General features: G+C 36.8%; 1 protein-coding gene across 5 annotated transcripts in view; it reads right to left on the bottom strand.

Annotated features, from left to right (window-relative positions):
* The window catches only part of Cntn4 (contactin 4), a 995812-nt gene that overhangs the window by 755241 nt on the left and 218807 nt on the right, over positions 1-21764 (bottom strand). For all 5 annotated transcript variants that reach the window (XR_005972615.1, XM_041635217.1, XM_041635207.1 and 2 more), the window contains exon 3: positions 908-963. The gene's annotated coding sequence lies outside the window, so the exon portion shown is untranslated. The remainder of the gene's footprint in view (positions 1-907; positions 964-21764) is intronic.

The following is a 21764-nucleotide window of genomic DNA, read 5'->3' as shown; positions in this document are numbered from 1 at the left end:
TAAGTGCTAGGTGAGGACATAGAGAGAGCAAAAGTAAAAACTAGGTGATGGGAAGGCAGACAAATGGAGCACTCTTAGTAATGGAGCACTCTTGACAGTGACTCAGTCTTGCTCTCTTGGATTACATGCCAAGAACAAAGCCATTCTGATTTGTTTTAAGATAAGTTGGGCAATACTCCTTAATATGAGACACCCGTTTCTGAATGTTGCTTAAACAATTCAACTTTTCCTTTTTTTAAAAATTATAAATTTAAAACATACAATTTTGCATCAAGAAATTGGTCTGGACTGTGCCATTGTCAAACAATTCTGCAATCGCCAGAGGCTAGGAAAAGGTTCTTTGTAGACAGCATGATATAACAAGCACTTCAGTTTGTACCTGTAACGTGTAGAACTATAGGTTTTTTGGTCCTCCTTACATCACCTTGATGAACATAAGATATTTTGCTTGTTTTGGGTATGATTTTCATCAAAAAAATAAAATACAAGCACTGTTAACACTGAGTATATTTATGTTTTATCATGTAAGATACATCCTTCCAGACATACATGTTTCTGGGACTAAATATTTGTCTTGTAAAACTAGTGGCAAAACAATTTTACTATATTCCAAATAATTTTCTACAATGTACAATTCTAGTGCTTTTGAACTGTCAAAGTAATCTGACAATCACAAAGTCTACCTCAAATATCTTCTCCAGAGGGATGGGAATGGTCTCTGTTGCACCATTCCCACATTAATTTATGTAACTTCACTAACTTAATTAACTATAGCATTTAGAAAAGCAAGTAAAAGAAGCTCATAGCATCTCTTGGAAATGGCTTGGTCTCTGTGTTTCCATAGAAACTAAGGATACTAAGCAAGAAGAAGTACAGATAAGGAAACCTTCCCTTGTGGGGAGCTTACCTTTCAGGGCAACTCTGAGAGCCACATGCTGTGGAGTTACTATGTGTCAATAATCCCTACAATAAAAACAGAATGTAAAGTTAACACTGTTCAAAATAGACTGTACATAGTTCATGTTTATTATTTATATTATCTCCATCTAAAATTAAATTAGGAGGAAATGAAAACTAGATACAGTTGGTTTGCACTTAGAGACTTCATCCTCTGCTGTGTCTTACTAACCCAATATCTTTTTTTGTTTGTTTGTTTGTTTTTTGGTTTTTCGAGACAGAGTTTCTCTGTGGCTTTGGAGCCTGTCCTGGAACTAGCTCTGTAGACCAGGCTGGTCTCGAACTCACAGAGATCCGCCTGCCTCTGCCTCCCGAGTGCTAGGATTAAAGGCGTGCGCCACCATCGCCAGGCTGTAACCCAATATCTTGAACTGTCAGTTCAACATTATTTGTGTCAGTTGAGTGGTGTTTAAAGTCGGTAATATTTTCTATTTTGTGCTATTTGGAGCCAATGAAATAGATACAGATAATGTGTAAGAAAGAGCATTCGACAACTTTAAAAATATTAGAAATCAAGTACTAAGCTGTGTCTTGTCTGGCATTTGGTTTGTTTTCAGTAAATGTGTAAGTGAAATATGGAGATAAAAAACCTCAAAAAAATCACTTCATTATTTAAGGCATGTCTTATCTCAAAATCTCCAAGTTAAACTTCAACTGTGAAAGGAGGTTTACCATAGATCATTACATTCATGAAGAACTCCCTTCATACCTACCTCCAAAGAAGCTACATCTTTATATACACCCTAATCTAACTTCCAGCCAAAACACTTCATTTCTAAGTAAAGTGATTATGCTGTCTGTTTCATTCACTGTAATTGATATTAAACACATGTATACACATAATATGTATATTATATATATATGCATATATGTATATGTAATAGTATTTTCTATTAAGAAAGGGTGTAGCCGGGTGATGGTGGCGCACACCTTTAATCCTAGCACTTGCGAGACAGAGGCAGGCGGATCTCTGTGAGTTCGAGACCAGCCTGGTCTACAGAGCTAGTTCCAGGACAGGCTCCAAAGCCACAGAGAAACCCTGTCTCAAAAAACCAAAAAAAAAAAAAAAAAAGAGAGAGGGTGTAGCTACTCAAAAATACCTGCAGATGTATAAAGGCTAAGGGGAAAACTCTCTGCTATTATTAAGTCCAATAGAGTTGATCATAGTAAATCAAGCAAACCTATTCTTGTATATGACTTCTTCTAGATCTAGAAAAGCTTTTGATACTTGTAACCAGCTGTACAACCAGCAGCATTTATAGAGTATAACATAGAAAGGAACATAATACCTACAGGCTAGTCATTCAACCAATCAGATGACTTCAGTTTAACTAGTTATCTTACAATTTAGCTAATTTGCCCTGCAGCCTCAAACAATCTTCAGTGAAACAACATTGATTATGTTGGGGGGGGGCGTCGCAGCAGTGGATTTATCATAGGTCCTCCATTCCAATCTGTGTCCCTGTACAAAATATTACTTAACCCAACTGTATACTGACATATTTAAGTATATTATAGTTAATTGAGTTAAAGAATGCATTTTTTAATTGACTAAAAATATGTCATCAATTAAATGGATAGTTTCTCCTACTAGTTTGCAATATAATTTATTTCTGAACTTAACACTTTTCTAAGAAAATAAGGATCAAAACCTTACTCCTGATACTTTTAATACATGCAGAGTGTAACATTATACTTACTCTTTTCTACAGATTTCAATTTATAACATTACACATATTATTATACCATATATAACAAAATGTTACTTATGGAATAGGAAAAAAAATTACTATATTCAAGATAGCTGAATCACAAGTACAACGCCATCTGTTATATTTCAATATGGTCAGTCACCAGCTGTATGAGTTATCTACAAATATTCATTATTTAATTGAAATTTGATTTAATCTTCTTACACTAAGGATAGCCTCTAATATGGCCCTAAAGCTCCACGTTGTTTACAGCTTCAGTACCATTTCAACTATTGGAACTGTGAACCAATAACAGAAGTATCAGTTATAATCTCAAAATCCCTACACACATTGGCCAAAATTATTTTAAGTATTACTAAAGATATCACATTTACATATATACATGTAAATATTTACATATACATATGTATATGTAAATAATTATATATACATATACACATGTATTTTTATCAAAATGAAAACAAAGTGGGGAAAAAATTTATCCTATCTGATAAAAATAAATACTTAAAAAGTTGAAGTATGTATATTAAAATATTCTTTTTAAATGTCCAGATTCTTGGAAAAGTTATTAGCATGATATAGTAATTCAGTTATTTAGTAACCATGAAATCTTTCACAATACTTTGGTGATAAAACCCCCAATTTTATCTATGCATGAGACAGAGTTACATAATAACCCCGGAGGAATTAATTCTGTGTTGTAGAAGGTGCACAGCTGCTAGAACAGCTGCCTTCCATGGAGAAGCCTTAGGGTTGAGGCAAAAATATCTAAGTCTAGCATAGTAGTGCATGTCTATAATACAGGCTTTTTGGAGGGGAAAATAAGAGGGTGAGACGTTCAAGATCATCTTTAGCTATAATTATCTGAGGCCAGCTTGGGAAACATAAGACCCAATTTTAAAACAAAGCAACAACAAGCAGGATTATTTTAATTCTCAGTTCAATCATTAAGCAGGACCAGTCAAGTTAGGCATGCAGTGAACACTAGTCTATTAGCCACTAGAAATAATGGTCACATTGGCAACCATTTATTCATAGCATTATGAATGAGAAACTTCACCTACTAAATGCAAAGTGAGGACAACCTTAGAGAACCTGGTTTAAAATACTTGTCTATCATATATTAGATATCATAGGACCCCTCTAAAGTTTTCTATTTGAAGTATTCTCCAGGCCATGGTAACTCACCTATGTCCTGGGTGGCTTCATACACAAGAGAAAAACCTTATGAAATTAGCTTACTGTTATGCCTGAAAACTTGAGTTTCATCATCTGGGATGCACACTGACAATGGAGAGAACTCACTTTTATAGGTTTCCTTCTAGCTTCCGTTTGCATTCTGTAGTACATACAAACACAGACATACACATAGGTAGGATACACAAGATCACAAGAGAAGGATGAATGTAATTAAAAAAAAACTTTGAAAAAAAGAAAAGGTGAGAAGAATGATTTGAGATTGATCTCAAGAAGGCCTGCATCTGTATCAGGGAAAGACCTTTCCCCTACAATGTATGTTTCATTTTAATTGGCTACAGCTAACTAATATGAATTTCACACTAAGTCAATATGATTCTTTTACAGAATCTTAATGGGAACACTGAGGGCGTGGGGTATATCAGGTAGAAATTCTTGACATACAAAGCTATGTTGTTGAGAATATGAGAGAAAGAGGACCCTAGAGAATACTAGAGATGAAATACATCATATAATTTCTCCTGAGCCAACGAGAAATGAGGCTTTGTAATTAGGGTGTGAGCAATATGAGGAGCAGCCATATCACCTGCTTTGTAAAGCCAAGAATATTTAAGGTCAGGTGTTTTGTAGCTTCCTGTTATTAGGTGGCTATCATTTTGCTTGCCATGCGGTTTCTCTAGCACTTCTTATTAGCAAGTTCAAAGCTTTATACGACACAAGTGAATGCCAGAGGATAAGGAAGAGATCCCTGGTTTGTGCCTAAAGATAATGATAATATGGAAAAGTAATAACCAGAAATCAGCTAAAAAATATCCTCCACAAAGCTAATGTGTGTGTGTGTGTGTGTGTGTGTGTGTGAGAGAGAGAGAGAGAGAGAAAGAGAGAGAGAGAGAGAGAGAGAGAGAGAGAACCATCTTTCCTGAGAGGGAGTGTTCATTTACCAGTTCTCCTAGGTGAACAACATTACCTCTAGCCAGCTATAAGCTAATAGCTCTCATATTTATTTTCTTTTCCTGCTATGAGTTTGCATGTTCATGTGTGAGGTCTGCATGTATGAGAATGTACAGGTATTCATGTGTGTGCTTGATTGGAAGCCAGAGGACAACCCCAGGACTCATTTCTCTGGTTCCATTTACATATTTCTTCCTTCCTTTCTTCCTCCCTCTCTCTCTTCCTCCCTCCCTCCCTTACTCCCCATTTCTCTTTCTTTCTTTCTTTCTTTCTTCTAAGATGGAGTTTCGTATTGGCCTTGAACTTTCCAAGTAATTAAACCCACTTGCCAGTGGGTCCCAATAATCAGCTTGTCTGTGGGTCCACCATGCACTGTCTATTTTACATTGCATCTGGAGACTAAAATCAGGTTTCTGTATTTGCAACGAAAGGAGTTTACTGACTGAGCCATATCTCCAGAAACCTTGCTTTCATTTTGTAATTCAGAGGATATTTACTAATGAAAAAAAAAACAGAATTCTTTGATGTCATATGGTTTGCTGTCAAAATGAAACTACTAACGTGCCTAACTATCTATACGAAGCAAAAAAAAAAAAAAAAGAAAAAGAAAAAAGAAATCTTCAAAGGTAGCTGAACTGTAAAGGAGTACTTTTTCGAAACATTCTTCTACTGAAATCCTAGCATTTCAGGACCATAATGTGTTTTATACTTTTCAGACACTTGCTTTATTTGGTATATGTTCCTGCCACAGTGTTCACCATTGTCACCAACCCCTACTTTTTATAATGGGGAAGTATGGATCTTGTTGTCCCATTTATTAGTTTGAAGTAATACAACCTGGCATAAAACAGGTGCTCCATAAGTGTACTGGGGGCATTAATGGCTCCAACTCACAACTGGAGACAAAGGAATATGTTTTAAGAATGAGTTCGACTTCTTCAGTGTGTTTTTGTATGTTCTGAGGACACTTTCTACAATGCTAAAATAGGTGCTGAGAAGTCTCTCACTAACAACCAAGAATTGATTATTTAGGCCCCATTGTAAAAAACATTGAATAGCTTATTCACATTAGAAAGAGTGATTTAAATATAACTTTCCAACTCACAAGTGCCAGCATGGCCAGAGTTGAAGCAGGAAAGTTACACACCTTTGTAAATTTTTTGAGACACAGAACAGAATTTCATGAGATATATATATATATATATATATATATATATATATATATATATCTTGAGAAAGGAATTGCATTTGTTATACTGGATTGGCCAATTGCAAATGGAGGAGAAGAAAGAGTTGATATCCCTTCATATTCATTAAGCACTGATTTCTTAGGCTTAAAAGTAGCTTCATACTGACATTTCTACTGTTATGAAATTCAGGAAAGACTGAGACATTCAGGTGGAGTGGAGTACTCAGTTCACAGTATACAAATAAATCCTAGCTTTACCAGTTAGCACTAAAATTAGAGAAAATGTATCATTTTCCAGCTTCATATCCATACTTTAACCTGTTAACTTTTAAGTGATTGACCTTCAGTTATAATTATTTTTTTAACCACAAACAGAAACAGTCATCTGGGAAAATGTGTTTGGGACAAGGCTCAGTTTGTCGAGTGCTTGCCTTTCTTACATGAAACCTAGGGTTTGACCCTCCACACTGCATAAACAGAACTCAATGGCACATACCCATAATACCAATACATGAGAGAAAGACACAAGAGAAAAAGACGTTCAATGGTATTCTCAACTAAATAGCAAATTGGAGGCCATTCTGCAAAATAAGACTCAAAACCAAAATAAAGCAAACAAACAAAAACAAGCCTAATCAAACAAAAACAGACAGGAAATAGATGAGAGGTAAACAATTGAATTAATTAATGAATCTCCTTTGAGAATGACTGAATAGGCTTTGCATATAGATGTCAGCATAAATGCACCAGTCAGTTACATCATATCACAAAACCCTCCATAATCCCCCAAATAACTACAGAACCTCACAGCTAGAACAAAAAGAAGTAACAACTGGCAAGGCTGAGTCAGAATGGATGATGTTATTCTAGGGAGGGAAATATCCAGATCCAGAACCCTTCCAAATGGCTCAGAAGCAAAACATATGCTGGCTGTTTATTCAGACCCAAAGCAGCCCTTCTCAGGTGACAGGTAACAAGATGAAAGTAATTCCAAAGGACATGTTCAAAGACCAGATCTCTAATGGATTTAGTTTGCAAAGACAGCATGTAAGACTGCGCGCGCGCTCTCTCTCTCTCTCTCTCTCTCTCTCTCTCTCTCTCTCTCTCTCTCAGTGGGGTCAGACACACACTTACTTGACAATGTAAGAAAATAATATCAACATCAGATGCAAATCTTCTGTACTTGAACCTAATTCCCCTATATAGTATGTCTTTAGACACTGAATAGAATGAGTGGTGAAGACATTTGAATCTAAGCTTCAGTAGGAATTGCTTCATGAATACAACCAATTTGTATAATCTCTTACAATCTCAGTTTCTTTTAGTGCCAAAGGGACCAAGATTAACAACCTTGAAGGCTCCTTGTGAAGACATTTGGGAGAAGATATGCAAACACTATGGCCTGAGCAAGTGTTTAATAAATGATACTATTGTTATTAATATAACTGGAGCATGAATGGGCAGAATGGAGGAGAAAAATAAAAGGTTGCCATTCAATATCCATTCATACTCTAAAAGGGCATTTTATTTAAAGGTCTTCTCCTGTGTTACCCTCTTTTGCTTAGGTTATTGATGGCATTTTCTACCACTGAATCAGCAGGCTTTTCACACGGGTATTTACTTCCTTCACAGGTAGTTAAAATCCAACCTGAATTCTCCCTGGGAGGTAAAGGTCATGCAGACATTAAATTATCCATGTGCATTTCTGGAATTTCTATTAGCTTTGCTTGATATAATTCACCATTAACATTAGAGTTATTAAACTAATACTAAGCAAGAGATTATATTTCAATTCATTTTTAGTGGGAAGTGAAATGGATTTCTAATCATGCTGTTTAGCTACAAGCAAACAAGTGGTGACTTGATTATTTTACCATATCACAATGAATAATATCAACCACAGAGATCACTAATAGGTTCCCCCACACACACTCAAAGTAAACACTACAATGAGCGGCATAACCAGCTTTCCAGTTATTAAGAGATAATCACATCCTTGGGACTTTCACTAGGCACAATAAGTGGCACCATTAGACTTTGGTTATATCCTGATAACAGGAGTCCCTGCAGTTTCCACAAAGTGAAAAAAAAAAAAGGCCATTACCTTAGGGGAAATGTCTTATTTATTTTACTGAATCATAAAGTTGACAATTTTAACTAACAAGTAGTGACTTTCCCTGAGATGACAGGTACAGCATTCCTTCAAAGGATACTCAGGCATCATCACCTTCAAGAGTAAGGTTTGAATAACCATTTAATGAGGACTAATTGTTGCGAGATTTACTATGAGTAAATAGGACTGGGTAATAGATAAGGGTCCAGAGATCAGTGAATCTACTTAAGAGACGGAGAGAACTGAGAATGGCATTGGAATGGGTCATCATTTGTAAAGACAGAACCCTGAGATTCTGAGCCTGATTGGTTGTTCTGATGCCTTATTTTCAGGCCAGTTCATCTAAGAGACCAAGACAGATACAACAGTCTGAATATGGTTTAGGACATCCAAGCAGAACTATCTGAACAGTTGATGGTAGAACATGGATTTCAATTCAAAGACCAGGAAAATTGAACAGTTGTGAAACTTGGACGCTGCATTTGTGGAAAATAAAAAGTCATGGGCACAAGAAATGCATTTTACTTGAGGGTATTATTTGCTAGAAAACTGTCTTGCCTCAAATTACGTATAACACTGGCATTTTCTAATATCTCTAACACAGAAAAAAATAGACAAAAATTAGGCTTCTTGTTTTTGTAATTGAGAGAATTTGCAAATAAAAAGTTTGTCGCTGTGGAAACCAAAGAAAACACTGAATTTGAAAGCACTCTGTGAGTAAAAAATACCCCACGTCTGTGAAACATCAAAGCAGAAGTCAGCTCAAGTCCTGAACATTCCTGCACATAATTTCCTTAAATATTACACACACACACACACACACACACACCCTAAAACAAAAAACAAGAACAAGAATCTGGGACTATTTGAAACATATTTTGTGGAATTGATATGTATAAAGCTGTGTTTGTTGATATGCACCTTTAATGCTTTAATCCAGGCACTGGGAAGTAGAACAAGATGATGGTAAAATATAAGACAACTAGAGAAAGAGACAGAGACAGATAATAGACAAAGAGAAACAAAGAAACAGACAGAAACAGAGGAAGATATACCCACCATTCCGGTCAATGATCTCTAGACATCTCAAACAATAAATTCATAGTCTACTTCTGGGCAAAGGAACAATACTGACTGGGAAGTCAACTGTGGAATTATAGGTGCTTGTCTCACTAGTATTTTATGTGATAAATCTTTTTCTTTTGGTGAATTACTAACACCAAAGTAATAGTTTCTAAGCACTAAGGTAGCAAACTCTTCTACAGTTATCCATAACATTTTTTTATTTGGTGGGATTACTCCTAAAACCTGGAAATGGTGCATGGATACGCAATTCTTAGGTTCTGTGAGAGACCTGGCTACATAATCTCTAAGAGAAAACTATTTTGGATAATAAGTATCATACTTTGATATTCGTGGACCTTTTCTTGCCATTGTGGGTTATAAGTTACTATTCTCAAAATATCTAGGCTTCAAAGGTGAAGAGAACTATCAATGAAATTTTAGTTTTTACAATAGGAGTCAAAAATTGCACTCCTCTAAATTAACAATCATCACCTGGAGGTGAGTTTTCAGCAATGTTAAAATACTTTTGAGCAATATTATTTGGGCATGTAGGTTTTATCACTTCTTGAATTTCCATTACAAAACTATCAGGTTTGGCTAAACACAACTCTGCCTTTCCCACTGGGAAACCATACAGGAAATGTCAATTTGTTGGCAATGTGTAATACCAGAAAATGAAAATTTCCAGGTTTCACCATTATCAACAAAAACTTGGCAGAGTTAGAATGGCAGCCTGTCACTCTGTGATTCTGAGTCATCTATTATGCTAATTTCTAACATTCTACAACTGCTTGATATGTCAAGTCATGTGATGTAATATGAATTATATTGGACATTTAAAATTTGGTATTTCCTATAAGCGCTTGTCATTTGACAGCTGTATTGTTGATGTAGGGGAAGAATACTCTACTCACACTTCTACACAGAATGGAGGATCAGCAGAATGTGTAGTAACAGATTGTTGGAGACTGTGGACCCCCAGACCCCGAATTTCCTGTAAACAACTTGCTTACAGCTGCTCTGAGCAAAACAACTTGTTTTCCTGTGTTTGCAGCTGCTCTGAGCACTAGATCCTGTTGGCAGGGTGGTTGTTTCTGATGAGGCCTGTAGCAGAAAGATCCCAAGAGCTGGGGCATGGCTATCAGTTAAGGATCCCTGTATAAGCGTCCCTGCAACACAATAAACTTGGCATCCTTGTATCACAGATGACCGTGTCCCAGTCTGTCTCTCTGCCTCTGTCTGTGTTTATGTGTTTTAAATTCCCCGCCTAATTCCCGTAGCATGTAGTCAGCAGAGCTTGGAAGGGAACCTGTGTAGTTTTACAGGTGGAAGACCTCAGCGAGATAGGGAATTTGGGAGAGTTGGAAGATCCCCAGGCTGTCCAGCTGCAGGCGACTGAGAGATAGATGAGGAGGGTAGATTGGAGATGGCTGTGAGTAATTCTGTCCATGTATTGACCGGTCAATTGATGGTTCTTTTAGAGAAGCAGGACACCGGATTTAAACAAAGTTTTCCTTTTTAAGTAATATATACACAGAAGACACATTTTATTGTATGGGCTGCAAAGATAAACCAGCATAAAGGTATCTTGACTTTGGGGTTTGAATCTAGGGATTTGTTGTGGACCAGGAACATCCCCCCCCCCCCACACACACACAAGCCTCACCGTGAATACCCCCAGAGATACGTTGTCCAGCTTGGGAGCCTGTCTGCCATTGTGGGCCCAAGGAGCAGAGGGAGCTCAGGCCCCTTCTGTGATTCCCTAACACAAGCCTGATTCCTGGAGGTGCCGCTTGCAGAGAGACCCAAAAGGTGGCAGCAGCGGTGGGGAGACATGGTGACTGGGCCCAGTAGGTGCCTGGCATGGTGGAGCCAGGGCAGCGGTGCCAGGAGCATTGGTGACCACGGTGGCAAGTGCAGGAGCTGGGGCAGGCCAAAGCTGCTCAAACCCTGCTGGGGCTGTAGGTCCAGGTGCAGCTGAGAAGGCCGCAGTTCCTGGTTCTGCAGGTCCAAGAGTTAGTGACACAAGAGGAGCCCAGGAGTTTGCAGTGAGCAGCAGGCTTTTCTGCAGGATTTGCTGAGCCAGAGGCAGGAGCATGGCTGTTGCTGATCAGCTAGTGCTGAGCCGTCCCAGTCAAGAGAGACTTTGGACAGTGACTATGTTTGCTAGGGCATTTTTCCAACTTATTGCCATCATATTTGTGCAACACCCAGATCAGTTAAGGACATTGGTCTAATTATGTATAAAATGGGGATATGCTGGGGACTGTAGACCTCAGACCCTGAATTTTCTGTAAAAATAAACTTGATTGCAGCTGCTCTGAGCAAAACAGCTTGTTTCCCTGTGTTTGCAGCTGCTCTGAGCAAAAGACCTTGATGTCAGGGGAGTGGGTTCTGATAAGTCCTGCATCTGAAAGAACCCGAGAGCGGGCCATGGCTATCAGTTAAGGATCCCTGTATAAGCATCCCTGGAGCACAATAAACTTGGCAATCTTGTATCAAGAATCACCTTGATAAACATATATCCGTGTCTCTGCATGTCTTTGTGCTTGTGTTTTTAACTCTCCAGCTTAGTTCCTGGCTCAAATATTGTCCCATAGTGCAGGCGCTACATCAGAGTATAGAAATTTCCATCAGTCTGATTTCCTACATTCCAAGAACTACAAAAAGGGGAAGAGGTTCATCACACAATCTCAATTTCAAAACAAACAGTTCCATTTTCTAGTTGAGTAACCTTAGGCAAATTACTTGCTTTGTTTTAGTTTATAATTTATTAAAGATAAAACTGAACCTATTCTCCTCTGAGATAGCATGATTTTTAGTAAAAAAAAATAATGCATACTTGATAATCCTACTATTTCTGGCATACAGCTTTAAAACCTCTGCACTCTCCAAAGTGGTAAGAGACATTTATGTACTAAAGAGATACCTGAAATCGCGAGCATCCTCATGTCTCAAAATGGGGACTGGCTGCCAAGGAAACAGCCAGGAAATAAGACTGCTTCTTGACCTCTGCAAACGAGAAGGGCTAAAGATTGAGTTAATCATCAATGGCCACATATTTAATCTCTCATGTCTGTGAAAAAAAAACTCAATGAAAATAAGGGCTTACTGAGTCTATCCTACTTAAGAGAAGTGGTGCCTGGAGGATGGTCCAAGAGGGACAAGGATGATCCCTTTGCTTTCGCTGCTCTTGCCCATGTCCTTTCCATCTAGCTGTTCATAGGTTCTTTTCGTGGCATCTTTTCTAATCAAGCAGTAATCAATAAGTAGATGGCGTTCCTGAATTTTATGAGCTAGTTATCAAGTAATTTAATACTAGAAAGGCACTATAGGAACTTGTGATCCGCAGCTGGTGAATCAGAAGTCTCAGAAGTTTCCATCTATGATTAGCATTTGGAGCTGGCTGAAATCATAGTTGCAGTAAGTCCTGAGTGTTCAGGATCTGACCTTAATTCCAGTTAAATAATATGAAAATTGAATGTAATTATAGATATTGAATGGTATGTGAGAAATCATACATTCTCTTCACATTAGGTAACTGTTGGGTAATGAATAGAGAAAAAACAGTTTTGATTTTTCTTCACAAGTTAATGGGCCTCTTATGAGGATTCCAGAAACAAATATTTGGGAAATGCTGAGAATTCATAATGTTGCACACTAAAGGCCAGTTTTAATAATCTTTAATAAATTTCCATTATAGAAATGTAAGTGAATCTCTGGGAACTGAAATTGGACTTCTCAGATATAGCCAGTTCCTCCACTTGAGCCTTTGACCTTTTGTGTTGTTCATCTTTGGTCCATATTAGCTGCCCAGGGTCTCATTTATGATGATTACTGATTATACAGACCACTCAACTACATACAATATGTGGCATTATAGGATGTCGGGAGGAAAGGAACAGTCTGAAAATCTGAGGGCCTCTCAATTTAGGACTTCATGAAAGAAAAAGTTTACACAACCATAGGTTATTTACATAAAACATAAATTAAGGTAATGTCTCAGAATAACACATTCAACCCTCAGAAAACAGGGGCAATAAATGGTCTCAATTTGCAAAGACTGTACTCATATAACTTTTGGAAGTATACATTGCTATTTTTATATTGTTAACATTTTTTAAATTAATCAACATTTTATAGATGTACGAATATGTACTTTATGTTCATTTTATCAGTGATAAATTTCCCTTTTAATTATAATATTGGTATACTCTTCATATTCAAAAGTAGATTAAATATCATGCATATTTCTGAATAATGCTAAGTAGACAATAGTAATAATATTATGTAGCTAAATTAAGAAATATTGAGCTGAAGTGCAGCCACACAAGTCAGAAGAACAGGTAGACTGCTCACCAGTTGAATTCTCTCAACTCCTTTGGTTCAGATCCCATAGACAAAATCCACTGCCACCTAGACCTATAATTACCTCAGACACCTAGAGACCATCTTATGAACACAATCAACAACAACAGGTCAGTATTTTACCATCAGATGCCAACTATCCTACCATAGCAAGATCTGACTGTTGCAATACAGATGAAGCACAATTAAAACCAACTTTATGAAGATGATAAAAGTCCTTTAAAAAACAAGAGAATAAATCTTTACTTAAAAACAAAGGGAAAAAGGTAGTTGAAGGAAACAAAATTGTTCAAGACCCTGAAAGTAAAAATAGAAGTAATAAAAAAATGCAAACTGAGAGAATTCTAGAAAGGGAAAATGGAGTAAGTGAACAGGAACTAGAGATACAAGCATCACCAGCAGACTACAAGAGATGAAAGGGAAATTTTTCAGGTATTGAAGATATAATAAGATAAAAGAAAACTTAAGTAAATGGAAATGTTAAATCAAAATGATTGTTAATGTAAAACATCCAGGAAATATGGGACATTATGAAAAGACCAAGCCTAAGAATAATAGTAATAAAAGTAGAAGTATTATCCCAGCTCAAAGACCCAGAAAATATTTTCAACAATATCATAGAAGAAAAGTTTCCTAACATAAAAAGGAGATTCTTATAAAGGTACAAAAAGCTTATATAAAACCAAATAGATTGGACTAGGAAGAAAATTGGTGTCTACAAGAGATGAAAGGGAAATTTTTCAGGTATTGAAGATATAATAAGATAAAAGAAAACTTAAGTAAATGGAAATGTTAAATCAAAATGATTAATTTAAGTATAAGAGCTAGTTAGTAATAAGCCTGAGCCATTTGCTCAGTTTACTTATATTATAAGTGTTTGCTTATAATTAATATGAGCTTCTGAGTGATTATTTAAAAGTAATTGTGGAATGTAGTGGGACAAAAAGCCTACATTTACAAATGGCATCCCATGTTGGACACCAGATAATCTACAGAAATCTTGGATCAGGATTTATTTATTTGTGGATGAAATAACACACTCACAAATACAGAATAAAGGTGCACTGTTGCTTCTTCATCTACAAGAGAAGGATGGGGAAAGCTACAGACAAGGTCACCAAGCCATGTCATCAGGAAACCTTTCATATCCGAGAGAGAGAGACATGCAGCCCTCCTCTCTTGATGCTTAAAGGGTCATGTATCACTAAAGAAGACCACACCCATAGGGCCGACACATTCCATTCCATTGATTATTAGATGGATGACCAAATTGCACAACAGAAAATTCCCCTTGTCATGTAATAATTAAAATAATAAACATTCAGAACAATGAAAGAATATGAAAAGCTGCAAGGGTAAAAAAGAAAATAACAATAAAACTAGACCTATTAGAATTAAATCTACCTTTTCAATGGAGATGCTAAAAGACAAAGGACAAGGATACATGTTCTGTAGACTCTCAAAACTACAGCTTCCAGCCTAGCCTTTTATACCAAGTAAGCAAATCAATCAATCACTATAGATGGAAATAAAAAGACATTCTGTGATAAAGTTAAGCTCAAACTATATCTATCTATAAGTCTAGACCCACAGAGGATAGTAGAAAGAAAACTACCAACCAAGTATGTTAACTGCACCCATGAAAATACAGAAAATAAACTCACATCAACAAAACAAAAAGGAAGACACACACACACTACCACCACCACCACCATCACTGCCACCATTGCCACAACAAGCACTATCAACAACAACAACATATAAACAAAACAATTACAGAAATTAACAATTATTTGTCATTGACATCCCTCAATATCAGTGCACTCTATCTCCCAATAAAAAGACATAGAATAACAGAGTGGATGTGAACACAGTATCCATAATTCAGCTACAATCAAGAAACACACCTCAATATCAAAGATTGATATTATCTCAGACTAAATGGTTTAAAAGAGATCTTTCAAGCATATGTACCTAAGAATCAAACTGGTATAGTGATTCTAGTATCTTACAAAATAGTCTTCACACAAAAATTAATCAAAGGAGACAAGGAAGCATGCTTCATATTCATCAAAGGAAAATATTTATCATGATGTTGTTTTAATTCTTAACATCTATGCCCTGAAAACAAGGACATTCATGTTTGTACATAAATCATTACTGAAGCTTAAATCATATATCAACTCTTGCATTTTAATAGTAAGAGACATCAACATCATACTCTCACCAACAGATGTATCATTTTATGTAGTAAGAAGGGTTGCTTGTTGGTTCCTGGCTGCCCAGCTAGCTTAGACCCAAAATACTCACATAGAAACTGTATTAATTAAGTCATTGCTTGGCCCGTTAGCTCTAGCTTCTTATTGGCTAACTCTTACATCTTAATTTAACCCATCTCCATTAATCTGTGTATTGCCACATGGCAGTGTTACCAGCAAAGTTTCAGCATGTCTGAATCTGGAGACTTCATGGCATTTCTCTGACTCCATCCTTCTTTCTCCCAGCATTCAGTCCAGTTCTCCCCACTGAACTAAGTTATGGCCTATCAACAGGCTAAGGCAGTTTATTTATTCATTAATGGTAATCACAGCATACAGAAGGGACTCCCACATAAACTCCCCCATTTCTGTTTAAATAAAAAGGAAGGCTTTAACTTTAACATAATGAAATTACGTATAACAAAACAGTTATCAAGCAAGAATTACTTTTACAATATTTATATATGCGTAATCTTTTATCATAACTAAGGACAACTATAACTATAAATTCTTTAACTGCATCAAGAGTCCTGTTTACTTAGGTTCATTGTAAGCAACTTTCAAGACTCTAGAATTTACAGAGACATTCACTGCCTGGACAGTTACCCAAACTTCTTCTGTAATGGGTGGGGCATCCAGTTTCAGCCTACAGGCCCATAGTATCTGGCAGACTGTTCTATGAAGCATTAAATTTCAAAGACAGTTCAGTTACTTTCTTTTGTATCCTGCAGAATGTCTCACAGATTCTTTTATGAAGCAGGAACCCCAAAAGATCATTTCACCTTTAGGCAAGTTTAGCAGTCATTTTTCTGTGAGTCCTGCATGTTCAGTTACATAGTCCAAGTAAGAGTGTTTTTTTTTCCCCAAACAGCTAACCAACTCCATAAGGGACCTCTTTGATGCCCATATTCCTCTTGAAGTAGCTTGGTGCTGCCATGAGCAGATGTATCTCATTGTCATGAAAAGTCTTAAGTTTTTAAGCATTTTAAATGCCATATTCTGAAGGTCTCTGAAAGATATGAAGCATACCTATCTAACTGAAATATATTTTTACACAATAAGAAAATCTAACTAACATGACTACAATCTTGACTATTATAGATGATTATTTATTAACTTATATTTCTTAATTATACATTACATTTTTAAATGAACTACACAATCACAATATCTTAATCAAGAGCAGAAATATAGATATAATACGATTGACCTTAAATTTGTATCAGTAAACCAAGTTCCATACCAATACATTATTCATATCTATATCATATCCCCCTTTAAATGTAGAAAACATTTGGGAATTTGGGCATAGTTTTTTGTTGGGCACAAATATTTTACATAAAAAATAGAGAACTACTGGAGCTAACAGATATTATGAACCAAATGGACCTAACAGATACCTATAGAACATTTGATCCAAAAAAGGAATATACTCTCTTCTCAACACCTCATTGATATTTCTCTAAAATTTGACCATATACTCAGAAATAAATCAAATCTCAACAGATACAAGAAAATTGAAATAACCCCTACATCCTATTAGACCACCCTGGATTTAAGCTTGATTTCAACAGCAACAAAAGCAAGAAAAAGCCCACAAATTCATATAAGCTAAACATACTCTCTACTAAATGGTTGCTGGATAAAGACAGAATAAAGAAAAATAAAAAGTCTCCCTAGAATTCAATGACCAAGGATGTAGAACATATTCAAATTTATGGGACATCACAAAAGTAGTGCTAAGAGAAAAGGTCAGAACACTAAGACCTGCATAAAGAGATTGAAGTTTGTAATAAAAACTGCGTGCTATTGGCATAAAAATAGGCAGGTTGATCAATGGAATCAAATAGAAGACACAGATGTAAATTTACACACCTATGAACACCTGATTAGTGATAAAGAAGCAAATATACAACACAAAAAAGAAAGTAGCCTCAACAAAATTTTGCTGTTTGAACTGTAGAAGAATACAAATAGATCCATCTCTATCATGCTGCATAAAACTCAAATCTAGTGGATCAAAGACCTCAACATAAAACCAGACACACTGAACTAGACAGAAGAGAAAGCAGGTAATAGCCTTGTATGCAATTGCACAGTAGACAGTATCCTGAACAGAAGGTTGATAGACAATGCACTAAGATCATTAATTAATAAGTAGGAATCGATAAAACTGAAAAGCTTCTGTAAGGCAAAGAACACCAACCATGGGAGACAACAACAGCCTACAAAATGGGAAAAGATTTTGACCAATTCCACATTCAACATAGGGCTAATATTCACATTAAGAACTCAACTAAGAGGAGCATATGGATAGCCCTGGAAAGTCAAAGAGATGAGATCACCTGGGAGATCTTGGGGTGGAATGTCAATAGAAGGGAGGGAATGGGACTATCAAGTCAGGGGAGGGATAGAGTGGTAGAGCATTGAAAAAGGTATCTTGATAAAGGGACCCATTATGGGCTTCTGGAGAAACCTGGTGCTAGGGAAATTCCCAAGAAACCACAGGATGACACCAGCTAAGACTCCTAGCAATAGCAGAAAGGGTACCTGAACTCTTCTTCTGATTAATGAACACCCTAACTGTCCTCATAGAATCTTCATCTAGTAACTAATGGAAACAGATGCAGAAATCCACAGCCAAGCACCAAGGTGAGTTCTGGGAGTCTAGTAGAAGAAATGGAGGAAAGAGTATATAGGCAGGGGGACTTGTCAAGATCCGAAGGGGGAATCCTCAGAGACAGCTGACCTGAGCTCCTGGGAATTCATGGAGTCTAGACCTACAGTTATAGAGAGTGAATGAAACTGAAGTAGGCCCTCTGCAAATGGGCAACAGTTATGTAGCTTGATCTGTTTGTGGGATCCCCTGGAAGTGGGAGAAGGATCTGTCCCTGGTGCATGAGCTGGCTTTTTGGATTCCATTCCATATGTTGGGATAACTTGCTCAGCCTTAATAAGGTGTGTGTGTGTGTGTGTGTGTGTGTGTGTGTGTGTGTGTGTGTGTATGTGTGTGTGTGTGTGTGTGTATGTATGTGTGTGTATGTATGTGTGTGTGCACACACATGTGCATGCTTGGTCCTTGCCTCAACTTAATGTGCCAGGATTTGTTGACTCTCCATGGAGGCCTTACCATTTTGGGGAATGGGTGATGTGTGCATTGGAGGCAAGGAAGGAGGAGTGGGAAGAGGAAGGGGAAGGGAACTGTGGTTGGTATGTAAAAAGAATAAAATAAAAAAGAACTCAAGAAATTATACATCAACAAACCAAATAATCCAAATAAAAAGTTGTGTATAGCTCTATATTAAGAATTCTCAGCAAAGGAATCTCAAATGGCTGAGAAGCACTTCTTGCCTTTAGGATTATCAGACATGCATGTAGTATGCATATAAATATTCAGACAAACACCCATACATATAAAAAAGTATTTCTTTAAGAACAAAGAATACCATCAAACAGTTTCTGAGACTGATAGCAGAAATTTCTTGTTTTGATGTAACATACCTGCCTTATATACTACTCAATTTATTTAGGTTTGTCTTTATTACTACTGTGTATATAAGTATAGGTATACATATCCCTTGGCTTATACACATAGAGATTAGAACACAATCCTTTTAAGATTGAATTTCCTCCCTTCCCCAGCTTGTTTTGAAGCAGTCTGGATTCTGGTGCTGCAGTGTGTTCTCCAGCCTGACCAAGGACTCAAAAGCTTCTGGCCAGTTCTCCAGAGTCCACATGTCATCTCACCTTAAGGATGACCACAGTCATATGCTACTGCATTTGGATTTTGTGAGGGTTCAAGTGATGAAACTCAGGTCATCTGGCTTCTGAGGCACACTTTTTCCCATAAAACCATCTCCCTGTACCATCCTCCAATTTCTTGTTAAAATATTGCTAAAATGCCTTGATTATGAACATTTATTTGTTCTGTTACTATAAAAACATCATGATACTGACAGTGTAGTATGTTTGAATGTTGTACTTAGTATAATTTGAATATGTATTCCTCATCAATGGTAACTTATGTGTGCTTCCGGAATAAAGAAGGAATAAAATATGGTAATGTGGATCTGACTCTTTTGTTAGACTTTCACTTATCCTGCCCACCTGGAAAATAAACTCTTGTTCCCACCACTAAACAAAAGCATCTCTCTCTCTCTCTCTCTCTCTCTCTCTCTCTCTCTCTCTTTCTCTCTCTCTGTGTGTGTGTGTGTGTGTTTGTGTGTGTGTGTGTGTGTGTGTATTTGTCTGTCTCTCTTTCTGTCTCTCTCTGTTCTCCCAGTCTGTGGTGGTTTTTAATGAGGATGTTCCCCATAGGGTTGATATATTTAGAGGCCTGGCCCATATTTGGAAAAACTATTTGGAAAAGATTGAAAGATACTGCCTCTTTAGAAGAGGTATGTCCCTGGAAGTGGTCTTTGAGGATTTAAAAGTTCACATCATTCCTAGTTATTACTCTTTCTCTTCCTTCCTCTTCATTATTGTCTGAACATGTATGTTCTCAGTTACTGCCCTAGTGTTTGTCATGCCTGCCTGCCTGTTGTCATGTCATTTACTATGATGTTGATGGACTCTACCTTTATGGAACCATGAGCCACTAAATTAAATGCTTTTTTTTTTTTTTTTGATTTTCGAGACAGGGTATCTTTGTGGCATTGGAACCTGTCCTGGAACTAGCTCTGTAGACCAGGCTGGTCTCGAACTCACAGAGATCTGCCTGCCTCTGCCTCCCAAGTGCTGGGATTAAAGGCGTGCACCACCACCGCCCGGCAATTAGATGCTTGTAAATTGCCTTGGTCATGTGGCCTCTTAACGACAGTAGAAAAGTTTAAGACACTATTTATCAATCAGTCCTTCTATCTTTCTATCTGTGATAGTTTTTTAAAATTGACAAAATCTAGATTCACTTAAGAAAATAATCTCAAAGGAGGATAGTTCAGATCAGATTGCCCTCTGGGCATTGTAGTAGGGGATCATTTTGGTTATATTTATTGAAGCCTTCCCACTGTGGGTGGCACCATTCCCTAGGCAGGAGATTATAAACTGTTAAAAGAACAAGCTGAACACTGGCATTTTTGTATCAATCCATTCTTCTATGTTTCTTGTTTATGGAGGCAAAGTGACCAGTTATTTATTTCAAGCTTATGCCACTCTGTGACTTTTACAATGATGGATTGTAATTTGAAACTGTGAACTAAAATAAACTCATCCTTCCTAACTTGTTTGTTTTTTCAGGACATTTTATCATAGCAACAAAATGAAACTTAGACTCATCTACCTATCTTTATATCCATCCATCCACCTAACTATTAGACCTGTCACAGTAGAGACAGAAAATATATTTTCTACATATCTCTGTAATTTGTTACTATAGGCTATATGAGTTAAGTATTTAACCTATCATGGGCCTAAAACCAATTAGCATAACTTTTTGCTTAAAAACAGAAGTAATTATATGGTAACATATTTTGGAAGAAAACCATCTGAAATGCCTGTAGATAATGAGTCAAGACCTTTCTTCCCTAAAGAGATTTACGGCAGCAAAAGTTATGTGCCACATGAACTATGAAACAATTTTAAACAAATCTTCAAGATCTGTATGCATTTACAGTATTGTTGACTATATTGTTATTACCCTGAAGAATGAAATAGCAACTAAACAGCATAAAGCGGATAAAGGAATAATATTTTACAACTTCCTGAATTGAGCTACATACACAATAATTTTCCAGATTGATTTCCTGCCTAATTTTGAAGCAAATAGCCATCAATTTAGAAATCTTTGCACAAGACCAAGAAGAATGCAAAATATTTCTTTCTCTGTGGGAAATTCCTTTACCACTTTTTAAAAAAGCAACTAAGAACTTTAAAGGTACATACACATGAAAATTCCCTATATCATTATCATTCGGTAACTACTTAGAAATGAGTAGTCTTGAAGGTCATTGAGGGTG

This window comes from Microtus oregoni, unplaced genomic scaffold, assembly GCF_018167655.1.
Source record: "Microtus oregoni isolate MIOR12 unplaced genomic scaffold, Mior012 000002F_ref0000024, whole genome shotgun sequence".
Lineage (NCBI taxonomy): Eukaryota > Metazoa > Chordata > Mammalia > Rodentia > Cricetidae > Microtus > Microtus oregoni.
This window is presented reverse-complemented; position numbering and strand designations above follow the sequence as displayed.